The 19,438-nt window shown below is 39.9% G+C and overlaps 2 protein-coding genes across 2 annotated transcripts in view; both read left to right on the forward strand.

The window, feature by feature from the left end:
* Positions 1–19,438, forward strand: part of LOC121921977 (zinc finger protein 501-like) — an 85,193-nt gene that overhangs the window by 62,709 nt on the left and 3,046 nt on the right. The window lies entirely within an intron of this gene.
* Positions 15,904–19,438, forward strand: part of LOC121921874 (zinc finger protein OZF-like) — a 32,550-nt gene continuing 29,015 nt past the window's right edge. Inside the window, exon 1 of the mRNA XM_042450553.1 lies at positions 15,904–15,977. The gene's annotated coding sequence lies outside the window, so the exon portion shown is untranslated. The remainder of the gene's footprint in view (positions 15,978–19,438) is intronic.

Below are 19,438 nucleotides of genomic sequence, written 5' to 3' on the forward strand. Positions count from 1 at the left end.
TTGTTTCCTTTATGCGGGCACACAATTTCCCTTTTATACAATTCCTCCACGGGCTGGCATCTCGCAATTCACAACAATTCAGAGTGTTCTGGGTTTGGCCTATAAAGAGTTATCTGATTGGGTCGCAGGTTATTTGAAGGGCCGTATCTCCCTTTAGATGAGTCTCAATGGGGAGCTTCTAATATGATTTGGAGAGGTGTTTCTGGCGCTTTGGTCCAAACCACATTTTGTTAGGCTTGGGTGGTGGGAACAAAAGGGAGCCTTCGGAAGCGGGAAATTGTATCCTCCTATGGGAGCGAACTACCCTAAGATCTTGGGGAAAGGCTTTCTCTCAGTACCCACGAAACATCTCAGGGCAGTTAGTGAGAACATAGGAGATAGCTTGGGTGATGGCTTTCAGTTGTGGAAGTCAGTTGCCTTAGGAGGTCCATTGGCCTCTGCCTGTTGTCTTTCTACAACCAGATAAGATCTTTTTATTTAAGGGGAGTTTGGTTTTTGTATGTTGCAGAAGTTAAAAGCTTTTAATGGGGGGGGCCTAGTGTTTTATTTATTATGTTTTTAAGTCTCTTTTGTAATGCTAGTTACACTTATTTTTTCACTTGTGTTCGGTCAGTATTAAATTTGTTTTTACATTAATGTTTGTACGGGAGTGTTTAAAATTGTATTGTGCGGTTTTTATAAAATGCTAACACCCCGTGGGCAAATGGGGGATTCTACAAAATACCTAATTCAAAGCGGGTGTCCGCTCCAAATGAGTTCAGTTAAAACAATCACAATCCCCTTAGCTAGTATGATCATTGACAACCAGACTAGAGAAGGCTAGATAGGGTGATCGACGTTGCGTCACTAGGCGGTTCCATTATGCGATGGAAGAAATCACAGGTCATTAATCATATGTTTTTAGTTGATTAAATTTGCATGCAATTCCCACCCCACACCACTCCAAAAAAGGAAAAATCACGCTAAAGGAGACAGCAAAAAAAACGTGGTGTGCTATATGAGGCATGCTGGTTATAATAAGTGGAGGCTCAGTGTAAGAAAGGCATCCCTACATTCCTGCCTTTCTCTCCAGAAGGAGTCTCTCCTAATATGGTTGTTTGCCATGAATAATAAACAGAAGCTGAAAATTAAACTGAGGACCATTTTTGGTCAATTGTTCAAAATATTCCAGCAAGGCAGTGGAACTGTGTGCACTTGGATCCCTGTGATCAGGCTGTTTCTTTCTCAAGGAGTTTTCTTTACTTATTTTCTGTCTCTGGATCAGATTTTCCCTAATGTGCCGTCCCAGTCGGACAAAAAGAGGAAGCCAGGTAGCGTGGAGGAGCGGGAATCAAGAGCTATCCAGAGAACGATTCAGGAAAAGGTATGCCCTACAAAGGTCCTTTCCTGTTGGGGAAAGTGTGGCTACAAAATAATAATCTTTAATCACTGGGTCTTATCTTTTACTAGTTGAGAAAATATTACTTATTAAATAATAGTATTTTGTTGTGTTAAAATTTGCATATATTTCCATCAAGTTGGGGAAACAAAAGGTGGGAAATGATTGTGGTGGGTTTATAGGCAGGCTACATATCAGAAGGGCATTCCGGTTCCCAGTGCCCATCACCACCACCATCAATCTTCGCCTCTCTAAGAGAAATTGGTCGCTTTTGAGATCGAATTTGCCATCTGCATTTTTTCAAAGTTCTGACATGTAAACAATTCAACATTACTGGATTCATATATTAGGCTGAACTACCAAACTGGGTCCCAACCTTGTCAAGCAGAATCCCAAAGGCCCGGAGTCTGGCGACTGCTTTCATCATCTTTTCTTTTCCTTTCCCTTCGGATTGTCCAACATGATAATAATGTAATAAGATGATGATGATTATCAACTTGCAGGAAACTGCAGATGCTACTGGTTGTTCATTCATGTTATTTTGTTGGACCTATATTCTGATATCCTGATGAGGGCTATCTGGTAGACCTGTGTGGTGTCAGTATCTCGGGTGGAGAAGGCTTCCTGCTTACTTGATCCTTTTAGCTGAAGAGGCCAAGAGTGGAACTAATGCCAGGAGCTGAACGGTGTCTGTAATGCAGGGCATGTGTTCTAACCACTGAGTTATGACCTGTGGGCCCTAATATTAACGTGCAATTTGGGGAATGAATCTGGTAACTGTCTATCTGGAATGGAGGTGCTCTGCCACCAAGTTATGGCCTCTCCCTTCAAAGTACTATTTAATTTGGGGATATATTAATTTCCCAGAGAGCATAGGTAAGACATGTGTACTTAGTTTTTAGTTAAATAAGAACAAGAGGACAGAACTTGGCTGAGCCCTCCGAATGAAGTTTGGCTGCAATCCCCAGTTTCCCAAACCAGTGTGGGGTATTGCCACCAGGCTGAGAAAGCCTCGAATAGGTAACACATTGCATCACTAGGTAGGCCGGCCTGCCACATGTTTAAAATCACAGGGTTACAAGAAATTCATATGTTTTTAGTGATTAATATCCAGACATTTCCACAAAAGGGAAGGCCATATCTCTAAAGGAGAAGTAAACTTCTCCTTAGACAACCCATGCCGGTCACAGAAGGTAGCCAGTTAAGATGGTACTCGGGGCTCTCTGTTCTTCAATTCAGAAATTCCAGAAGTCCAGTTGCTCCAACAAATGATGAAAGGGAATAGGGGAACTGATACCTTCGCCTCTCGTTAGCGGTTTAGGAAGTTTCGAACATAATACACATAAGATGGGTTGTGTAAACAAGAACCTGAGGAAGGGTGCAGTGCGGCGCAGACCATCAGGTGAGGGGAAAAATGATCATGAGGTGTCTCCGAGGTTCCGGGCATTCGATAAAATGATATTTACATTAATTAAATTTGAACTATTTTAAATTTCTTAATCTTCTTAATAAAATTAATATTATAAAAAGGCTGGGACAGGTTTTTATTAATAATTGTATTATTGTACTGTCCTGATTTCCCTATCTACATAATATCTACACACTGCTTGTAGTTAATCTACCGGTTAAGAAGTTTACGGTAATCCTACTACTTGAAATGTCACTTGGGAATGAGTATCATGAGTGACAGTATATACAGTTCGCCTTCTCGTTTTGTTGGGCTGGTTTCTGCATTTTTTTTGAGTTTTGCTTGGATACCATGCTTATTGCTGTTGCTAAATGCACAATTGTGATCCCCATCATGCTTAAGTATGCACAAATTCCCAATATTTTGTTGAGGCTGCAAATACTCAGAGTTAAAATAATTTAGTTTGACTAAAATTCTTCCTCCGTAAGCCCCTAGCAATTTACATGTTTCTGTGTTTTGTTCTTCATCCCAACAGATAACTGGAGGGAAAGCAAATCATTCAAAAGGCTTGAAAATGAAAAAAACATTTCCTTCCTTACGGTTCACTCCTTCAGAAGCACTGCTAGCAGGATTAAAACAGGAAAACTAAACTGCCAGAACCATATGAGAAAGCGTTACTCAGAGTTCAGACCTTGTTTGACGAACCTCAGGCAATTCACTCACTGAGAAACCGGTATGAAAATCCAGGCTTGGTGGAAAATAGTTTCCTCAGAAGTCACCGTTTTGTAAGCCTGAGACAGTCCATACATATGGGAAAACCATATGAATGACAGGAGTGTAGAAACAGTTTTCCTTACCTTACGAGCGGTGTGAACCACTGGAAAGTCCATTCGGGGGAGAACCATTAAAGGCCAGGATGGGAGGGAAGGTGTTTCTCACTCCAGAATAAATCTCTCTTGCAAACTACGAAAGAAATGCAAACTGAGACCAAAAAATGAATGCCGAGAATGTGGGAAATGCTTTTCTACACTCATACCTTGGAAGGCACCAGAAAGTCCATGCAGGAGAGAATATCAAGTTCGAAGATAAAACATATAAATGCCAGAGTGTGGGAAATGCTTTGCGCCGTGGCTTTATCGGGGAAGGCAATATGAGAGTCAACTCAGGAGTAAAACCATAATAAATGCCATGAGTGTGGGAAATCTTTTTCTGTTCAGTTCACAGCGTGTAAGCCCACGAGAGTCCACACAGAGAGAAACCATACAAAAATGCCAGGAATGTGGAAAATCTTTCGCTTCCATCCACAACTTGCCAACCACCAAGGGTCCCACAACAGGGGAGAAACCATGAAATGCCAGAATGTGGGAATGTTTTACCCAAAAGTGTTCACACCTTATGGGTCCCGAAGCATTCCACAGGTGATAAACGCATACATGCCAAGAATGTGGCAAATGTTTTGTGCTCGCAGTTCAGACTCATTGGGGACCACGGGAGAGTCCCACACGGAGAGAAACCATTTAAATGCGAGGAGTGTGGGAAATATTTTGCCCGAATGGACACCTTTAAGATCCACCAAGAAGACACACAGGAGAGAAAACCATATGAATGCCTGGAATGTGGAAAAGGTGTTGCTCGCAACTCAGAGATTGTGAGCCATCAGAAAGTCCAGGCAGCATGGAAATCCTATTGATGCCAGTAATGTCTAAAATGTTTTCCTGACACACCCTCTGGTCTTGTATACGACTGGAAAATCATACACAGGAGAGAATCTATTTAAATTCCAGGTGTGCGGGAAGCATTTTCTTTGTAAGGCCAACTTTGTGGTACACCAAACATGTGTTGTACAATTATGGAAGTCTTCATTACAGAAAACAAGAGGACTGAAAGAACAGAAGAAACCATGGAATCATGGAATATGTGAATTTTCTTCCTCACAAACACCGCTACATTTAATGCAGTGCTTGTGGGTCCAAGTGGAGAGAAGGCTTAACTGATGCTTTGAATATGGAAAACCATTTGCTCACTTCCTGCAAGCTTAATGAAGAAACCATGCAAGACAGTAATATTTGATAATCTTCTAGAGAATCTACTCAGGGAAATACAGCCACAGTGCTCCTGTATTTGGCTTTCTTGACCAGTACTTTACCAACGCACCAAGAATCTACCCCTAAAAGAAGCCTTTGAAAGCAACAGATTGTGAGGATGTATTTTTTTTTTTAATCACAAACTGCAACTTGTGAATCTCCATCCATATTCTACTGTAGTAAAACTGAGGAGGGGAAAGAGCATATGGAATGAAGTCTCCCTCCCTCCAAAACCTTGAAACTGGCAGAGATTTTCACAAAGGATGGAAGAAATGTCTAATTTGGACACAGGAAAATGGCTGGAGTATCCATTTTTTAATGTCATAAGTGGCAACCCAGATTAGGAGCCTTCTTTATATTGCCCCTGGAGAAATTTTGAAAGATACCTATGTTAGTCGATTGTAGCATAAATGATTCTCCTTCCTGAGAAGATTCCTTTTGTTATTTGTACAGTAGCACGGACTCTTGTAGTAATAATATTGTCGAGTGTGCATGAAAACCATTAATCTTTTATGCATACCTCGGCGAAGGGACTGGAATATGAATAGATTAATTCAGCTCTTTTTTCTTTTTATCTTCCCTTGTAATTTCCTGGTTCAAAGAACTTAGTGGTAATGCAAAGGCTTATTCAGGCAATAAATGGAAGTGAATTGAGGCGTCTGCCGTAGCTGTTATAGTATATTTGCGCACTGTTTCGCTTCAAAAGCTTCAGGGTTTTTCATCTCTCACACATTTATAGGGTCACAATCAATAAAACTTTCGTTAGCTGGAAAATTTGTTGTTGTGATGACTTCTTCTCTGTTGACTGAACAAGGGTAGCATGGCTATCAATAAGAGAATGAATATACGAAATAGTGAGAGGATCCTGAAATGTAAATGTTAAAGAGAAACACTGTAGCTTAACTGAAATATGATCAGTGGGAGGCTGCAAAAAGGATCTTCTAGTTTCTCAAATGGTTCTCAAATGTGGGGTGGGGCCAGAGGGTTCTCAGGGGAAGGTGGAGACTGGAGGCCCTGATTCCTATTACTCCTCTGATTCTCCACCGGTCTGGATCAAAATGGAGGCACTCCGTTTCACTGAAGGGTTGGCCTGTGCGATCCAAATTTGATCCAGTAGCTTCTGCTTCCTGGAGATAGGGATCGTTATGGTTCTTCAAAACAAAAAGCCTTGCCAACTCCTTTGCCGTTGGAACCACTCTGTTCCCACCAATTAATGTTTTTCTCACAATAACACCATTAGTTCTGAGGGATTTCATAGGAAGGGACCATATAACAAACCTCCAGGAGAACATGAATCATTCCCCGAAGAGCCCACCACTTCAACTCCATTAACTAAGTCATCCCTGTTGGTTAGGATCAGATCCAAAATAGCTAATCCCTTGTTGTCTCTTCCAATCCACCTTTTGGACAATGAAAGGCAAGTGAGGAATTTGCTAGACCTTGAGGATTTGGCTGAGTTTGATTTTCAGCAAAATATCAGGTAGTTGAAAGCACCCATCAACTATTACAGCTCTCCTTTCTAAGGACCTTAGAACCTAGGAAGTCCGCAAAGAGAAATGGATTTAATGAGATGTTAAATTAGAAAAAATGTGGGAACTTGTTATCACACGATTCACTGTTAACAGGAAATAACGCGAAGGTAATGAAAGTAAAAAAACGGAGAAAAATTGCAAAAGCTTTTTATTTCTGAACTTCCCAGAATAAAAGCTGCAGTATTTCTTCAATTTTGACTTAAGCTTTCACTTTTGGCGTTATTTCCATTCACTTTGGCGTTCTTTCGATGTATAGACATCCCACATTTTGTGGGTTTAGTTGTTTTTTTAAAATCCTCATTTAAATCCCTTTTCAAGATTTTGGTGTGATAAGGTCCTAAGTATAAGGTTAGCCATACACATAATGGCATCATCCAATTCCCACCTCAGTCTGAACTTGGGAGGGGTCCCTGTAGTAGACTACCACAATAACTACTGTGTTAGAGGCACACTATAACTCCACAAAATCCTCCTGGGGAGGGATTGTGGGAATTGTCACAGCTTAAGGGTAACCCCCCTGAAGCTTAATAAGTTTTCCTATGAGGGAATACACCCACCTCAACATAAAACTGTTTGTAGGGGTGCGTGGTTTGGTAGCCTGCAGGAGTCGTGGCTGGCTGCAGTCACGTGACAAGAAGCGGAAACGAAATTCCACCAGGGGGGAGGGAAACAGGCAGCAACACAGCCAGGGTGCATTGTCAAAATGGGTCCGCCATAGACACAGACCCTGGTGGAACAAGGACTTTCTGGATTGGCAGTGAATGAAGGAGGAGGCTGAAGAAGAAGAAGAGGGAGAGGGCTCTCGTGATGCGAGGATCCAAGGAGGGGAGGGAAGGCTGAACACCTCCTGCCTTAACACTTTGGGGTGGAAGGCTAAATCTCAACACCACCACCACCATTTTTAGTCTATGGCAGGTGGTTCCCCAAACGGTTCCCTTTTAAGAGATTTTTTGGACTTCATCCTCCCAGAAGCCTCTGCCATGTTGGCCAATAGTCTGGGATTCTGGGAGCTGAAGTCAAAAATCTCTAAGGCACAGTTCGGGGAACCGCTGTAAGCTATGGGATGCCCTGTGTTGTCCCCTCATTGTGTACAGTAAGGATGCTGAGTGGGATGTCCCCTTGTTTGAGGTGGCAAGGTTATAAAGGAGGCCAACTCCACACACACACACACACCACACACACATGACTGGAGGTCATATATTATTATTTGTCCTTTGAGAGGAAGCATCGGGAGGACAATGGAGATGCACTATCCATGACACTGCAGCTTCTTGTGCTTCGAAGCTCACACGGAACGAGCCTCAAGAGAAACACGCAAAAGAACCGCAAACCTGGGAAAACAGCACCCAGGAGCTTTGTGCTTTCTGCACCAGACCTGTTTATCCCGAATGGGCCGTTTTTAGTCACCAACGCGCTTGTACAAAGCGCGGATGAGTCCCTTCCTGAAGCTTCGTTCGCGAAGCAAAGCAGAGAGATATTATTAGATTTTATAATATATTTTTATACTTATATTACAGGAATGTCACCTGGTTGACAGGCTATCTCTTATTAGAAAGGATGCCCAGATCAGCAGCATCATCGAACACAGACCACACACATATATGTGAGCCTGTGTAATGTGAATAGATTTATAAGGGTTTCCTCCATTTGGAATGTTGGTAGGATTGTCCCTGATAAAAGGATGCCCCCCAGTCATCTCATCATCAGATAACATACGCACATAGATAGACCGATAAGAGTGATGAAATAGATAAGATTAGATAACATAGATGATAGATAGATAGATAGATAGTATCAAGGGATCTCCTATTTTTAAGGTTGGCATGTTTGTCCCTTATAAAAGATGCCCTCTAATCATCATCTCATCATCAATATAACAATCGGCACAACCACACACACACACACACACACACGTGAGTATATGTAGGTGATAGATAGATAGATAGGTAGGAGATATTATAAAGTATGTGTATCATATGTATGTATATGCGAAGATAATATGCGGGGGTTTTATAGTAACGAGAGGCATTCCGGTTCCCACATTTCCATCTTCCTTCCCTCTCTCTTTCAATAGAGAATGCCTCTTTCTTAGATGGTATTTGCTAGCTTAAGGTTTTTTGAAGTTCTAGCATTAAAAATAATTAAATGTGATTCAAATGTTAGGCTGAATGATCCACGGGGGGCACCTTGGTTTTTTGCCAGTCAAGAGCAATAGTTAAAAGTTGATCCGCCCGCCAATTTAGTGAATGGAACATGGCAGCCTTGCTGACTGCTACTTTTGCCTCTTCTTTTCTTTTCTGGATGTCTTGACTTTGTAATAATGGAAAATGATGAAGAGGAAAAGAACAATCAAAATGTCCCTCTGCCAATATGCCTTGAATACCATTTATCAGCTCATACGGAAAACTTAACAATTGCATTACTCCTTCCAATAGGTGTTTCTGTGGGACCCATGTTACTTTGAATGAGTCAGCTTCTATAATTGTTTAATTTAAACTCATTGGTTTTTCAAGGACGGGTAACCCAACAGGCCCTCATTTAATGAGCTTCTTGCAGGGAAATGCGAGTGTTCTGGCATTTAGAGGTAAACTGGGAGTGAGAAGTATCATGGGGGGAACAGCCCGAAGGCCCCCGCTGTAGCAGAGGGCAGAGGGTTGAGTCTCACTCTAGAAGTCAGGAACTGCAACTGTCAGCCATCCCGACCCTGCATAGCCATGGCGGGAAGTTCCAATTTGACAAGATAGAGAAAGTGGCACAATTCCAACCACCTCTGATGCTCATATGTATCCTTATCTACACTGTGAAAGCATTTACACATCATTGTTCTGGAATAAGAACCACGCACATTGAATTTGATCCCTGGAAGTCCCAGAGCGCCCTTCTGGAAAGTTCAGAATAAAGAAAGGGGCTCTTTATGTTATCATACATATGGATTTTATAAATTTTTGGACTGTGTTGTGGAGGGATTATTATTATTATTATTAACCTTTATTTTATGAAGCGCTGTAAAGTTACACAGCCCGCTGTACAATGCAATCTTTTAGAGTTAGACGTTCCCTGCCCTCGGGCTTACAATCTAAAAAGACATGACACTGGAGAGAAGGAAAAATACAACAAGAATGTCCATAGGGAAATTAATACTGTGATCGAGAACTAACAAAATCAGTAAGGAAAAGAAGAAGTAAAAGCAGATTTAGAAAAATCTCTTTAAAAAAAAAAAAAAGAAATCTAGAAAAAAAAGGTCAGTCATATGGAGGAGAAAACTAAAGCAATAGGAACAAATAACATTACTACTTCATGAAATTAGACAAAAGGAAAATGTAGCAAGTTGAGAGGGTACCTGAGACATCCCCAATAAAACTTTTGAAAAATTATTCCTCCCTTGCGTCGTTCATAGACCATTGCTGCCTGAAGATTACCTGGACTCTCAAATTGAGAAAATTTTCGCATAAATGTTCAAGAGTCGCTAGAGAAAAGAAGCTGCCGAGAGACATAGTGACATAGTAATCTATTTTTTTAATACAAGGGTTAAAGATGAATTACTTCAACAGAATTATAAAGAACAACTGATTATAGAGGGACAAGGCATTGAGATCTATAAAGATCTACCAACTCAAATATTAAAAAAGAGACAGGATTACAAATTCTTAACGAGTGTGCTTCAAAGAAAGAACATAACTTATAAATGGGAAAAACTGGAGGGCATTAATCTAATGTACAAGCAGAGAAGGCATATAATTAATACATTTGAAAGGGCCAATGATTTTCTAAGAAAGCTAAACAAGGAAGGTAATAAAGAAGAAATAGACCAAGGGGCGAAACCAAAAGAGAAAAAAAGGGACTTTTCAGGTGGAAAGGAAGAGAATAGAGCAAGAAAGGACCCTAGAAAAAGAAGAGTCAGTACCTAGGATAGTGAACAAAGGAGAAAAGTACCTATCCTAAAGTCAATTAGGTAAGATGCAGACTAAAATTGGATCCTGGAATGTGAAAGGATTGAATGAAGCAAAAAAAAAAGAAAGCAAATTTTTCACATGCTAGAAAAAAGTGACCTCGATATTGTTTGTTTGCAGGAAACAAAAATAAGAGATAAGGAGATAAGATATTTAAGGATTCCAAAGTTAGGGAAACTCTTCTACTCATGTGATAAAAAGAAGAAGAAGCGAGGAGTGGCTATCTTTGTTAATAAAAAATATGAGGCAAAACAGCTGTATGCAGATGAAGAGGGCAGAATAGTACTGGTAGAAATATCAACGGGAGGAGAGAGATTTATTTTGGTAAACTTTTATGCCCCTCACGAGAAGAAAGACAGGTTCTTCGATATGCTAAATCAAAAACTATTGGAATACAATAAGTTCAATTTGATCTTGTCAGGAGATTTCAATGGCGTTATTAAACCACAGCGTGACAGAAATTCAAGGAAAGGCATTAAAAATAGCCAAGGTAGGCTACCTGTAAGTTGTTTATCCGTGATAGAAGAACATGACTTGATAGACGTATGGCCACGACTCTATGGTAATAAGAATGGCTTTACTTTCTTTTCGGATTGTCATAAGTCCTTTTCAAGAATCGATCTCTTTTTGATTTCAAGGGAGCTATTCCCAAAGGTAAAGAAAATGGAACTGACACCCAGGACTTTATCTGATCATAACCTAATAGAAATCTGTATTTCTTTGAATCCATCAGATAACTATGAGTGGAAACTTAATGATGGTTTGTTAATTGATGAAAATTTTGTTAATAAAATCAAGAATGAATTAAGATATTTTTTCAAGGAAAATTGTACTCCCAGAATGCCCATGAACTTAATGTGGGATACCAGCAAAATAGTGGTAAGAGGATACCTACTACAAAGAACGAGTGAATTAAAAAGGAGAGCGCTAGAGAAAAAAAACAAATTAATTAATGAATTAAACACTAAAGAGGTGAACCTCAATAAGAAACCACAGGATAAAAAATTAGCAAGTGAAATTAAAATACTTCAAAAGCAGCTTCAGTCGGAGATAACAGAAGAACTTGCTCTAGAACTTAAAAAAGCAAGACAACATTTTTTTGAGAATGCCAACAAAGTTAGCCGTTGGCTAGCAAATAGGATCAAAAAAGAAAAGAAAAAGAATATGATATGTGAAATAAAACATAAAGGGAAAATATCTGATAAGCAGGAAACGATTAAAAAAGCATTCGAATTCTTTTATGCTAACTTATATAAAGAAGAGTTAACATCGGCTGAGGCCGCTAGTAAAATAGGAAATTATCTAGATCAACACAAAATTGAGAAGATAAAGGAAGAACAAAAAGCGGAACTTAATGCACCATTTTCACTGAAGGAGGTCATTCAAACTATACAAGATCTAAAGGAGGGCAAAGCCCCAGGCCCAGACGGCTTCACAGCTAAATATTATAAAGTCTTTAAGGACGAGTTAGTGGGGCCCCTTTGTAAAACACTAAATTCAATTGTAGAGCAAGGAATACCACCCTCCTGGACCAAAGCTAATGTTGTATTAATACCAAAAGAGGGCACAGATCCACTCCTACAGCAAAATGACAGACCAATATCTCTCCTGATGGAGTTATAAACATTTTTGCCAATGATTCTAGCTAAACGATTCAGGGAATATCTTCTCAACACTAATCAAGAAAGCCCAGAATGGTCTTACCGGGCAGACCAATCCAAAATTAAGAACGATTAAACCTCATCGAATATTAACAAAAACAAAGTAAAAGGTCAGAATTGACATTTATCGATTGCCCGAAAAGGCATTCATAATGTTTGCTGGAAAAATTATGATCGAGTTTAAAAATAGGATGGATTTAGGAGGAGGGCTGTTCATTAAGAACTGAACAAATATACAAAGACCAGTATCACACTTGAGAAATAAATCGAGCTACACCGGAAGAGTTCCGGATCCAAAAGGGGACAGGACAGGGCTGCCCCCCCTCACTTCTTTTTATAGCTACAATCGAAGTGTTATTTAAATGCAATAAGAGATCAATAATTAAATAAAGGAAATTAACACCACGTCCCCCCCACCAAAGGCACGCAGAAAGCAAGATTATAGCGTTTGCCGGACGATTGGTGGCCATAACAGAAAATCCCAGTTACGAATCTAGAATCCCTCATGTTTGAAATAAAATAATTTGGTAATCATGCATGCTTCCAATGAATAAGATAACACAATAGCTACTCATGAAAAATATGACAAAACAGAGACGAGGAAATCCTTACAGAAAAAAAATGGGTGTCAATCCACAAATAAAAATCTAAATATTTTAGGATATGGCTTTCAAAGATAATAGAGATCTTTTGACATGAATACAAAGAAGAGGTGGAAAGGAAATTCCACAATTGACTTAACAAATTGAGCAAAATTTAAAATCTCTCATATCATAGGTCGAATTTCAATCATAAAATGGCCCAATTCTCCCAAAAATTTATATCTTCTTCATGAATTACCACTTCTAATAAAGAAAAAAATGGAATGACTCGGACTAAACCCTAAAATATATAAAGCAATTTATGGGAAAGGACAAGAAACCGGAGAATCAGGTGGGAGTTTTGAAGGATAATAAAGAAAGAGGAGGATGTATGCCATGCCAGACTAAAAATTATACTCATGGGCTTCTAACCTCACCTGGAGTCAAAGGATTTGATTTAAACTTGATACAGGGACATATTAGAACTCGAAGGCTTTGATTTAATTTAAAACAGAGTTGGCATACGCATATATTTATAATAAGGCTAATTAATAAAATCTTTAAAGAGCATCTAGTGACGGCATGCTCTCAATGCAAATGGCAAAAAGTTAAATCTACTCTTTTATAACACAATCCTTTTATGTAACTAATCCAAGAGGGCTCATTTCGACAACAGTAAGAAGGCACAAAAGTTGGTACTTTATAAAGATGTAATTAAAAATAGAACAAGATGGAGAAATCACTATCACAACCAATGGCTTCGCTTCAACAAAACTCTATTATTCTTGATTGGTTTACATCTAACAGGTTAAATCTAGCTTATAAGAAGCTATGAAAAATCTAGGCTTAGAAAAAGAACCGAAAAATTCGCGAGCTATAGTGGAAACCGATAGGCAAAAACATATAAAACCAAAAAAATATATACATCATGATGGAGGATGGTATGGAAAAGAAATTCATCAAAGAAAGTATGATTTTAAATGGACGCCGGCTATCGGGCCACCCCAATCTTTATGAAAATTGGCAAAAAAAAAAAAAGGCGTGGAACATTGACACCTAAATTACTGATCCCCAAGATCTCAAGAAACTGCAGGAAAATAGGCAAACCGGTGGTATCTACACCTCAAAATTGAAAAAATGTCTAAGGGAGTAGCGAAAAAATGTTGGCGATGGCAATAAAGAAGTGGGCACAGTGGATCATATTGGGTGGTCCTGCATACAGTGATAAAAAGGTTTTTTTGTGGGACAATTCACTATGTCTGCAAAACTTTTTAGTTCAGATCATGAAAGGACCCCTGAAAACTAGAGCTCTTGAATTATATTAGCTAATATAAAGGCAGCTAGGAAAAGGGGGGAAAAAATTGGAGACTCCTCTTGTATATGTTACCGCAGCTAGCCTAGTAATAGCCACCAACCTGGAAAACAGAAGCTTTACACCCTCATTAGAAGAATGACCTTACAAATTACAAGATACGAGAAAGGAACAACATTATTAAACCTATCTTATTAACAATAATATGTAGCACATTAGAAAATGAATGGCTTCCAGTTCCTCCTTTTTTGGGAGGAATTTGGGCGGATGGACTCCCCCCCCCCCCAACAAAGATTTGCTACTATACTAATTTTACTTCTGTTAAGATTAAGAAGTAACATATGTAATTAGGCAACTGTAATTCTGAAATTGTATCTTTCTTTATTTCTTTTTTTTCCTTATTCTTTGTTTATTTTTTTGCTTTCTTTCTTATGATACCATTAGTTCAAATTATTGTACATTTTCTGTTGTTGTTTCTTTTTCAAATAAAGTAAAAAATAATAATTAAAAAAAGAAATAATTCCATGCCCTGATCTTACTGGGCAGCACGTGACTTCCTCCCTGGCTGACCTTTTCCTACCAAAACATTAACCGTCTTTTCAGGATCTTGAGACCTATCTCTTCTTTCGTCTTTGTGGTTTCTTCACATCACACAGAATAAAAAAAACCATCTCCTTGGTAATATAAGTGTTATGAAAGGAGCCTGTAAACTGAAAAAGGATGGCAAAAACTAAAGATTTATAAAATTGGCCCTTCGTATCTATGGATTCTGCATCCGTGGATTCAGTCATCCACAGCTTGAAAATATATAGATATATTTAATCCAAAAAGCTTGATTTTGCCAACTTATATAAGGAACAAAATTTTACTATGCCATTGTATTCAATGAGACTTTATATACACACATATATACACACACAGGCATAAATATATACGGTATACACACATTTAAACGGGGTATAAATACAGTAAAACTATATGAATATATACACGGACATATACACATATACACATTTATATACTATACATACATTTATACACACGCGTGCACACACATATACACACATTTATAGGGAATATAAATACTGTAAATAAATAAATACACACATACATACTTGTGCATATTATATTATACACATTTATATATACACACATTTCAGCGCTAATCAGTAGGAAGGGCCAGAGATTTGTATTTTTCCTCACTCCTTGGTTTCACACTCTCTCAGAGGATGGCAATGGCAAACCCTCTCTGAAAATAATTGTGCCAAGAAAATCCATATGATAGGTTGGCTTTAGGGTGCCGTAAATCAGAAAAAACATCGAGACACACAACACAAGGGTTTTCTTGGCAAGATTTGATCAGAGGAGGTTTGCCATTGCCTTCCCCCGAGGCTGAGAGAGTGTCACTTGCCCAAGGTCACCCAGTGGGTTTACATGGCATGGTGGAAAACCAAATCCTAGTCTCCATAGTCTCAGCCCAACACTCAAACCACTAGCCACCCTGGCTGATCATTATCTCACAAAATATCTGACAAAACACCATGGCAACTAAAGTGGTGTGAAACTGGTTTTGTATGGTGTGTGTATGCTTTAGTGATGCTTTGTGTTTGAGTGATGTTTTTACCATTGTGTGTTTTTAATTGATTTTATACTCTCTTGACTAGGTAATTTCAATTGTTTTTTTAATTTTTTTTATTATGATGTTTTTATTAACGTTTGGTCTTGTGAGCCGCCTTGGGTCCCTTGCTGGGAGAAAGGCGGCACAGAGCAGACAGAAGTGAAATAATTACAATTAAATAAATAAATTATGCAGTGTAGGTGCAAAGTTGTGGGGGACCCATTTCCCTGACGGACCAATGGACACTCAGGCAGTCAGAGGAAGGGAGGGCCTTGCGCTGCTCTTGCCAGGCGCCTGGCAATGCTTCAGTCACGTGACGGAAGAGTGGCCAATGAGAAGGCGCAGTCCGACCCAAGCGGTGCATTACCGAAAGGGGCCCCTCGGAAACACCGCCCTCACTTTGGTTCCTACAAAGGAGCAAGGCTGGCTCGTCTCCTGGAAAACTTGAAGCAGGTAAAAACAGAAGGTAGTTGGGGATTCCTAGTGAAAGATGGAGTTGGAAAAGGAAGATCCAGCCCAAGAAGCGAGTGGGGAGGAGCAGGGGGTGGGATCTGCCCCGGGGTGCAATTCCTTTCCATCTGCAGAGATGTTGCTTTTTTGGTGCAACCCAGAAGCTAAGCAGAGCCAACAATGGTTAGTACTTGGAAGGGAGACCGCCAGGGAATACCAGGGGCTGTAGGCTTTACTCAGTGGAGGACTGGGGTGTGTCTGGGGTGTATCTACACTGCAAAAATAATGCAGTTGGACACCACTTTAAGTGCTACAGTTCCCTCCTAGGAATCCTGGGATTTGTAATTTTACAAGGTCTCTTCAGCCTTCTCTGCCAAAGAGGGCTGGTGGGCCTCACAAAAACTACAAATCCCAGGATGGAGCCAGAGCGTGAGAAGTTCAAAACACACTGCAGAAACGATCCAGTTTGCTAGAGAATCCTGGGAATTGTAGTTCGTTGTGGCACCAGAGCCCTCTGACAGAGGAGGCTATATGTCTCACAAAACTACAGCTCCCAGAAAAATTTCCTAGCATTGAGCCAGGGCAGTTAAAGCGGCCTCAAACTGGATTATTTCTGCTGTGTGTTTCTGGACCAAAGTGGTGCCAAAGTGTATTATTTCTATAGTGTAGATGCACTTCTGTGGCAAACCTCCGCTGAATAAACTTTGCCCTGTCTTTGTGCATTATGTGTCTTTGAGTCATTTCCAACTTATGGCAACCCTATCCAGGGGTTTTCTGGGCAAGATTTGTTTGAAGGGGGTTTGCCATTGCCTTCCCCTGAGGCTGGGAGAGTGTGACTTGGCCAAGGTTACCATAGCTGAGCCGGGATTCGAACCCTAGTTTCCAGAGTCATAGTTGCCATAAGTCAGAGTTGGCTTGAAGGCACATGACAATAACAAACATATGTGTATGCATTTATTCTGTTCTCTTAAAGTTGGAAAAGTATTGCCATGGCGTTCTGCAAAAATAGTTGCACTTTGAAGTTTGATAGAATCATCTTTCATTATTTTAAACAAAATTGTCCTTCAAGGAAACTCAGAAAGAAATACATTTAACACAGTATGGGCCTTGAAAGCAACACTCTTAAAAACCAGTCACGCCAGATGAGCAGTCAGGAATCCATCTATTGATCAGGCTGGTTCATCATGGTTGCATGTCTGAAAAAGAATATATGATAGTTTTGTGTGGGTTTTTCGGGCTGTGTGGCCATTTTCTAGAAGAGTTTATTCCTGACATTTCGCCAACATCTGTGGCTGGCATCTTCAAATTGTTGGGCAAGCAGAATGTGTGGCTTTAACACTTCAAGTCTTAACAAGTCTCTTCTTGGACAGACCTGTATCTTCTTACACAGCCTTTGAAGGTTTATTGAAAGATCTTGTAGCACCTTGGAGACTAAGTGCTGCCAACTTCTTTATTTCAGTTTGTCTCCAAGTTGCTAAATGATCTCTCTACATACTGATCCTACAGACTAACACAGCTATATCTTTGAATTCTACCATTTGAAGATTTATTTATGTGGGTGTTATGTGCCTTCAAGTCAACTCCAACTTAACCATGTTGCAACTTGATCATAAGATTTCTTGACAATACATTCCACATTTGCGGCTTTGACTTTTGCTGCTTTGACTTCTTGCAATTTTGGTTAATATGTTCTTTCTAGTAATCTCTCGGTTCTTCAGCGCAGCTCTGCCAGAGGTTGACCATTGAGTTGTGTTGGAGAAAACACTTCTCTAGGTATTTGTAGTTCCCCCAGCATGATTCTGTGCTCAATTTCGGGCAAATGTTGACCATAGAGTTGCACTGCTGGACCTGGAGATTCCTAGAGAGGTGTTTTATCTCGGGTAAAAAGAACAGTGTTTTTTTATATGCGGTTTTTCCACCTTCATGGGGCACTTGCACCCCGAACCTCAGCGAATGTGAAGGGACCACTGCATTTGTGCAGAGGAGGTTTGCCACTGCCTTTCTCCTCCAGTCCATCGACACAACATATTTATAGTTGCATACAGAAAGAGAGGCTGAACATTCCTCAGATACAGGGATGAAAGGAGGACTGGCTGAAGACATTTGATGCTTGAAGGAGAAAAAAAAAATGGAATCAGTGGGGTAAAGTGGCTTAGAACCTACTGTATATATTCGACTATAAATCGGCCACACATATAAGTGGAGGGCAGAGAGAGATAAAGAAACTCCAAATATAGAGAATGGGCTAATGAAATTGATGGACATGCAAGATTTAGATACTCTGACTAATTGTTTAAAGCATGGGAAGATAAGGAGAACAAAAGATGAATGGTCTTCAGCAGTAACATATCATTAAAAAATGGTTGTGTTAGAACAATGAACATATAGATAAATCTGACAAATGTTTGGCTAAAATAAGTTAAATTAGTTTGAACAAACGAGAAAGACTATATATGGCGGGTTACACACCGCCAAAAGGTACGTGCTCAGCACGTACTAGGGTTAGGAAGGGGTGTCCTTTCCGGATGCCCCTAACCCTAGTACGTGCCGAGCACGTACAAAATGGCGGCACCCTATACACATGGGTGCCGCCATTTTGACGTCGCAGATGGTTAAAGTCTGCACGTCACGGCGCAGAAATGATGCCGCAAGTGTGCCATTGGCGCCTTGCAGAGTCATTTCCGCACCGCAAAAAGAACCTGCTTTTTGCGGGTTGTTTTTGCTGCGCCAGGGAACTGTGCAGTTTGTCCACCGCGGTTCCCTGGCGCAGCAATCACGGGCGCTGGCAGAGCGCCCTTTTTGGGCGCTCTGTAAAGCGCCAAATAAAATTTTGTATATGCTAGTCAAGATGGTAACAGTGAAGATATGTTTTTCTTATATTATAGATTACAGAAGGAAGTGTTATATAAATGTGGATGAAAATTAAAAGAAAGTAACAATATATATAAAAGACAATTTAAGAACATTGAAGGATTTGTTTGTTGGAAAGAACCTTATTTATGTATGTAATCTGTTTTATTGTTCTGTACATGTAAAAATAAAGTTTAAAAAAAGATCCTCTGTAGACCTCATGAATACGTTGAGGGCAGTTTTAGGGGGCCGAAATTAGGAACTTTAAGGCCAGAAGAGGCACAGCAGTGGTGAGAGTAGAGGAGTGTCAGTGCTTCTTTTAGGTTCTCCTGGGATGGACTAAGATCTCGCCTTTGGACACTCTACTTAGAGAAGGGGAAGGTTCCTTTTTTGATAACTGTTATGGTACAGTACTTACATTGACCTGCGGATAAGTTAACCTGGGTTTTTTAATCGATTTTTTATCTAAAATTTCTAGATTTATACTTGATTATATACAGTAGAGCTAGCCACACTAGGAGGCAGCAAATTCCACAAGCAGCCCTCCCATTCCTGGGCAATAAATATCAAACAGGCATAAATTAAACAATATGTGCTGCTATTTTATGTCCCCT

This window comes from Sceloporus undulatus, chromosome 2, assembly GCF_019175285.1.
Source record: "Sceloporus undulatus isolate JIND9_A2432 ecotype Alabama chromosome 2, SceUnd_v1.1, whole genome shotgun sequence".
Lineage (NCBI taxonomy): Eukaryota > Metazoa > Chordata > Lepidosauria > Squamata > Phrynosomatidae > Sceloporus > Sceloporus undulatus.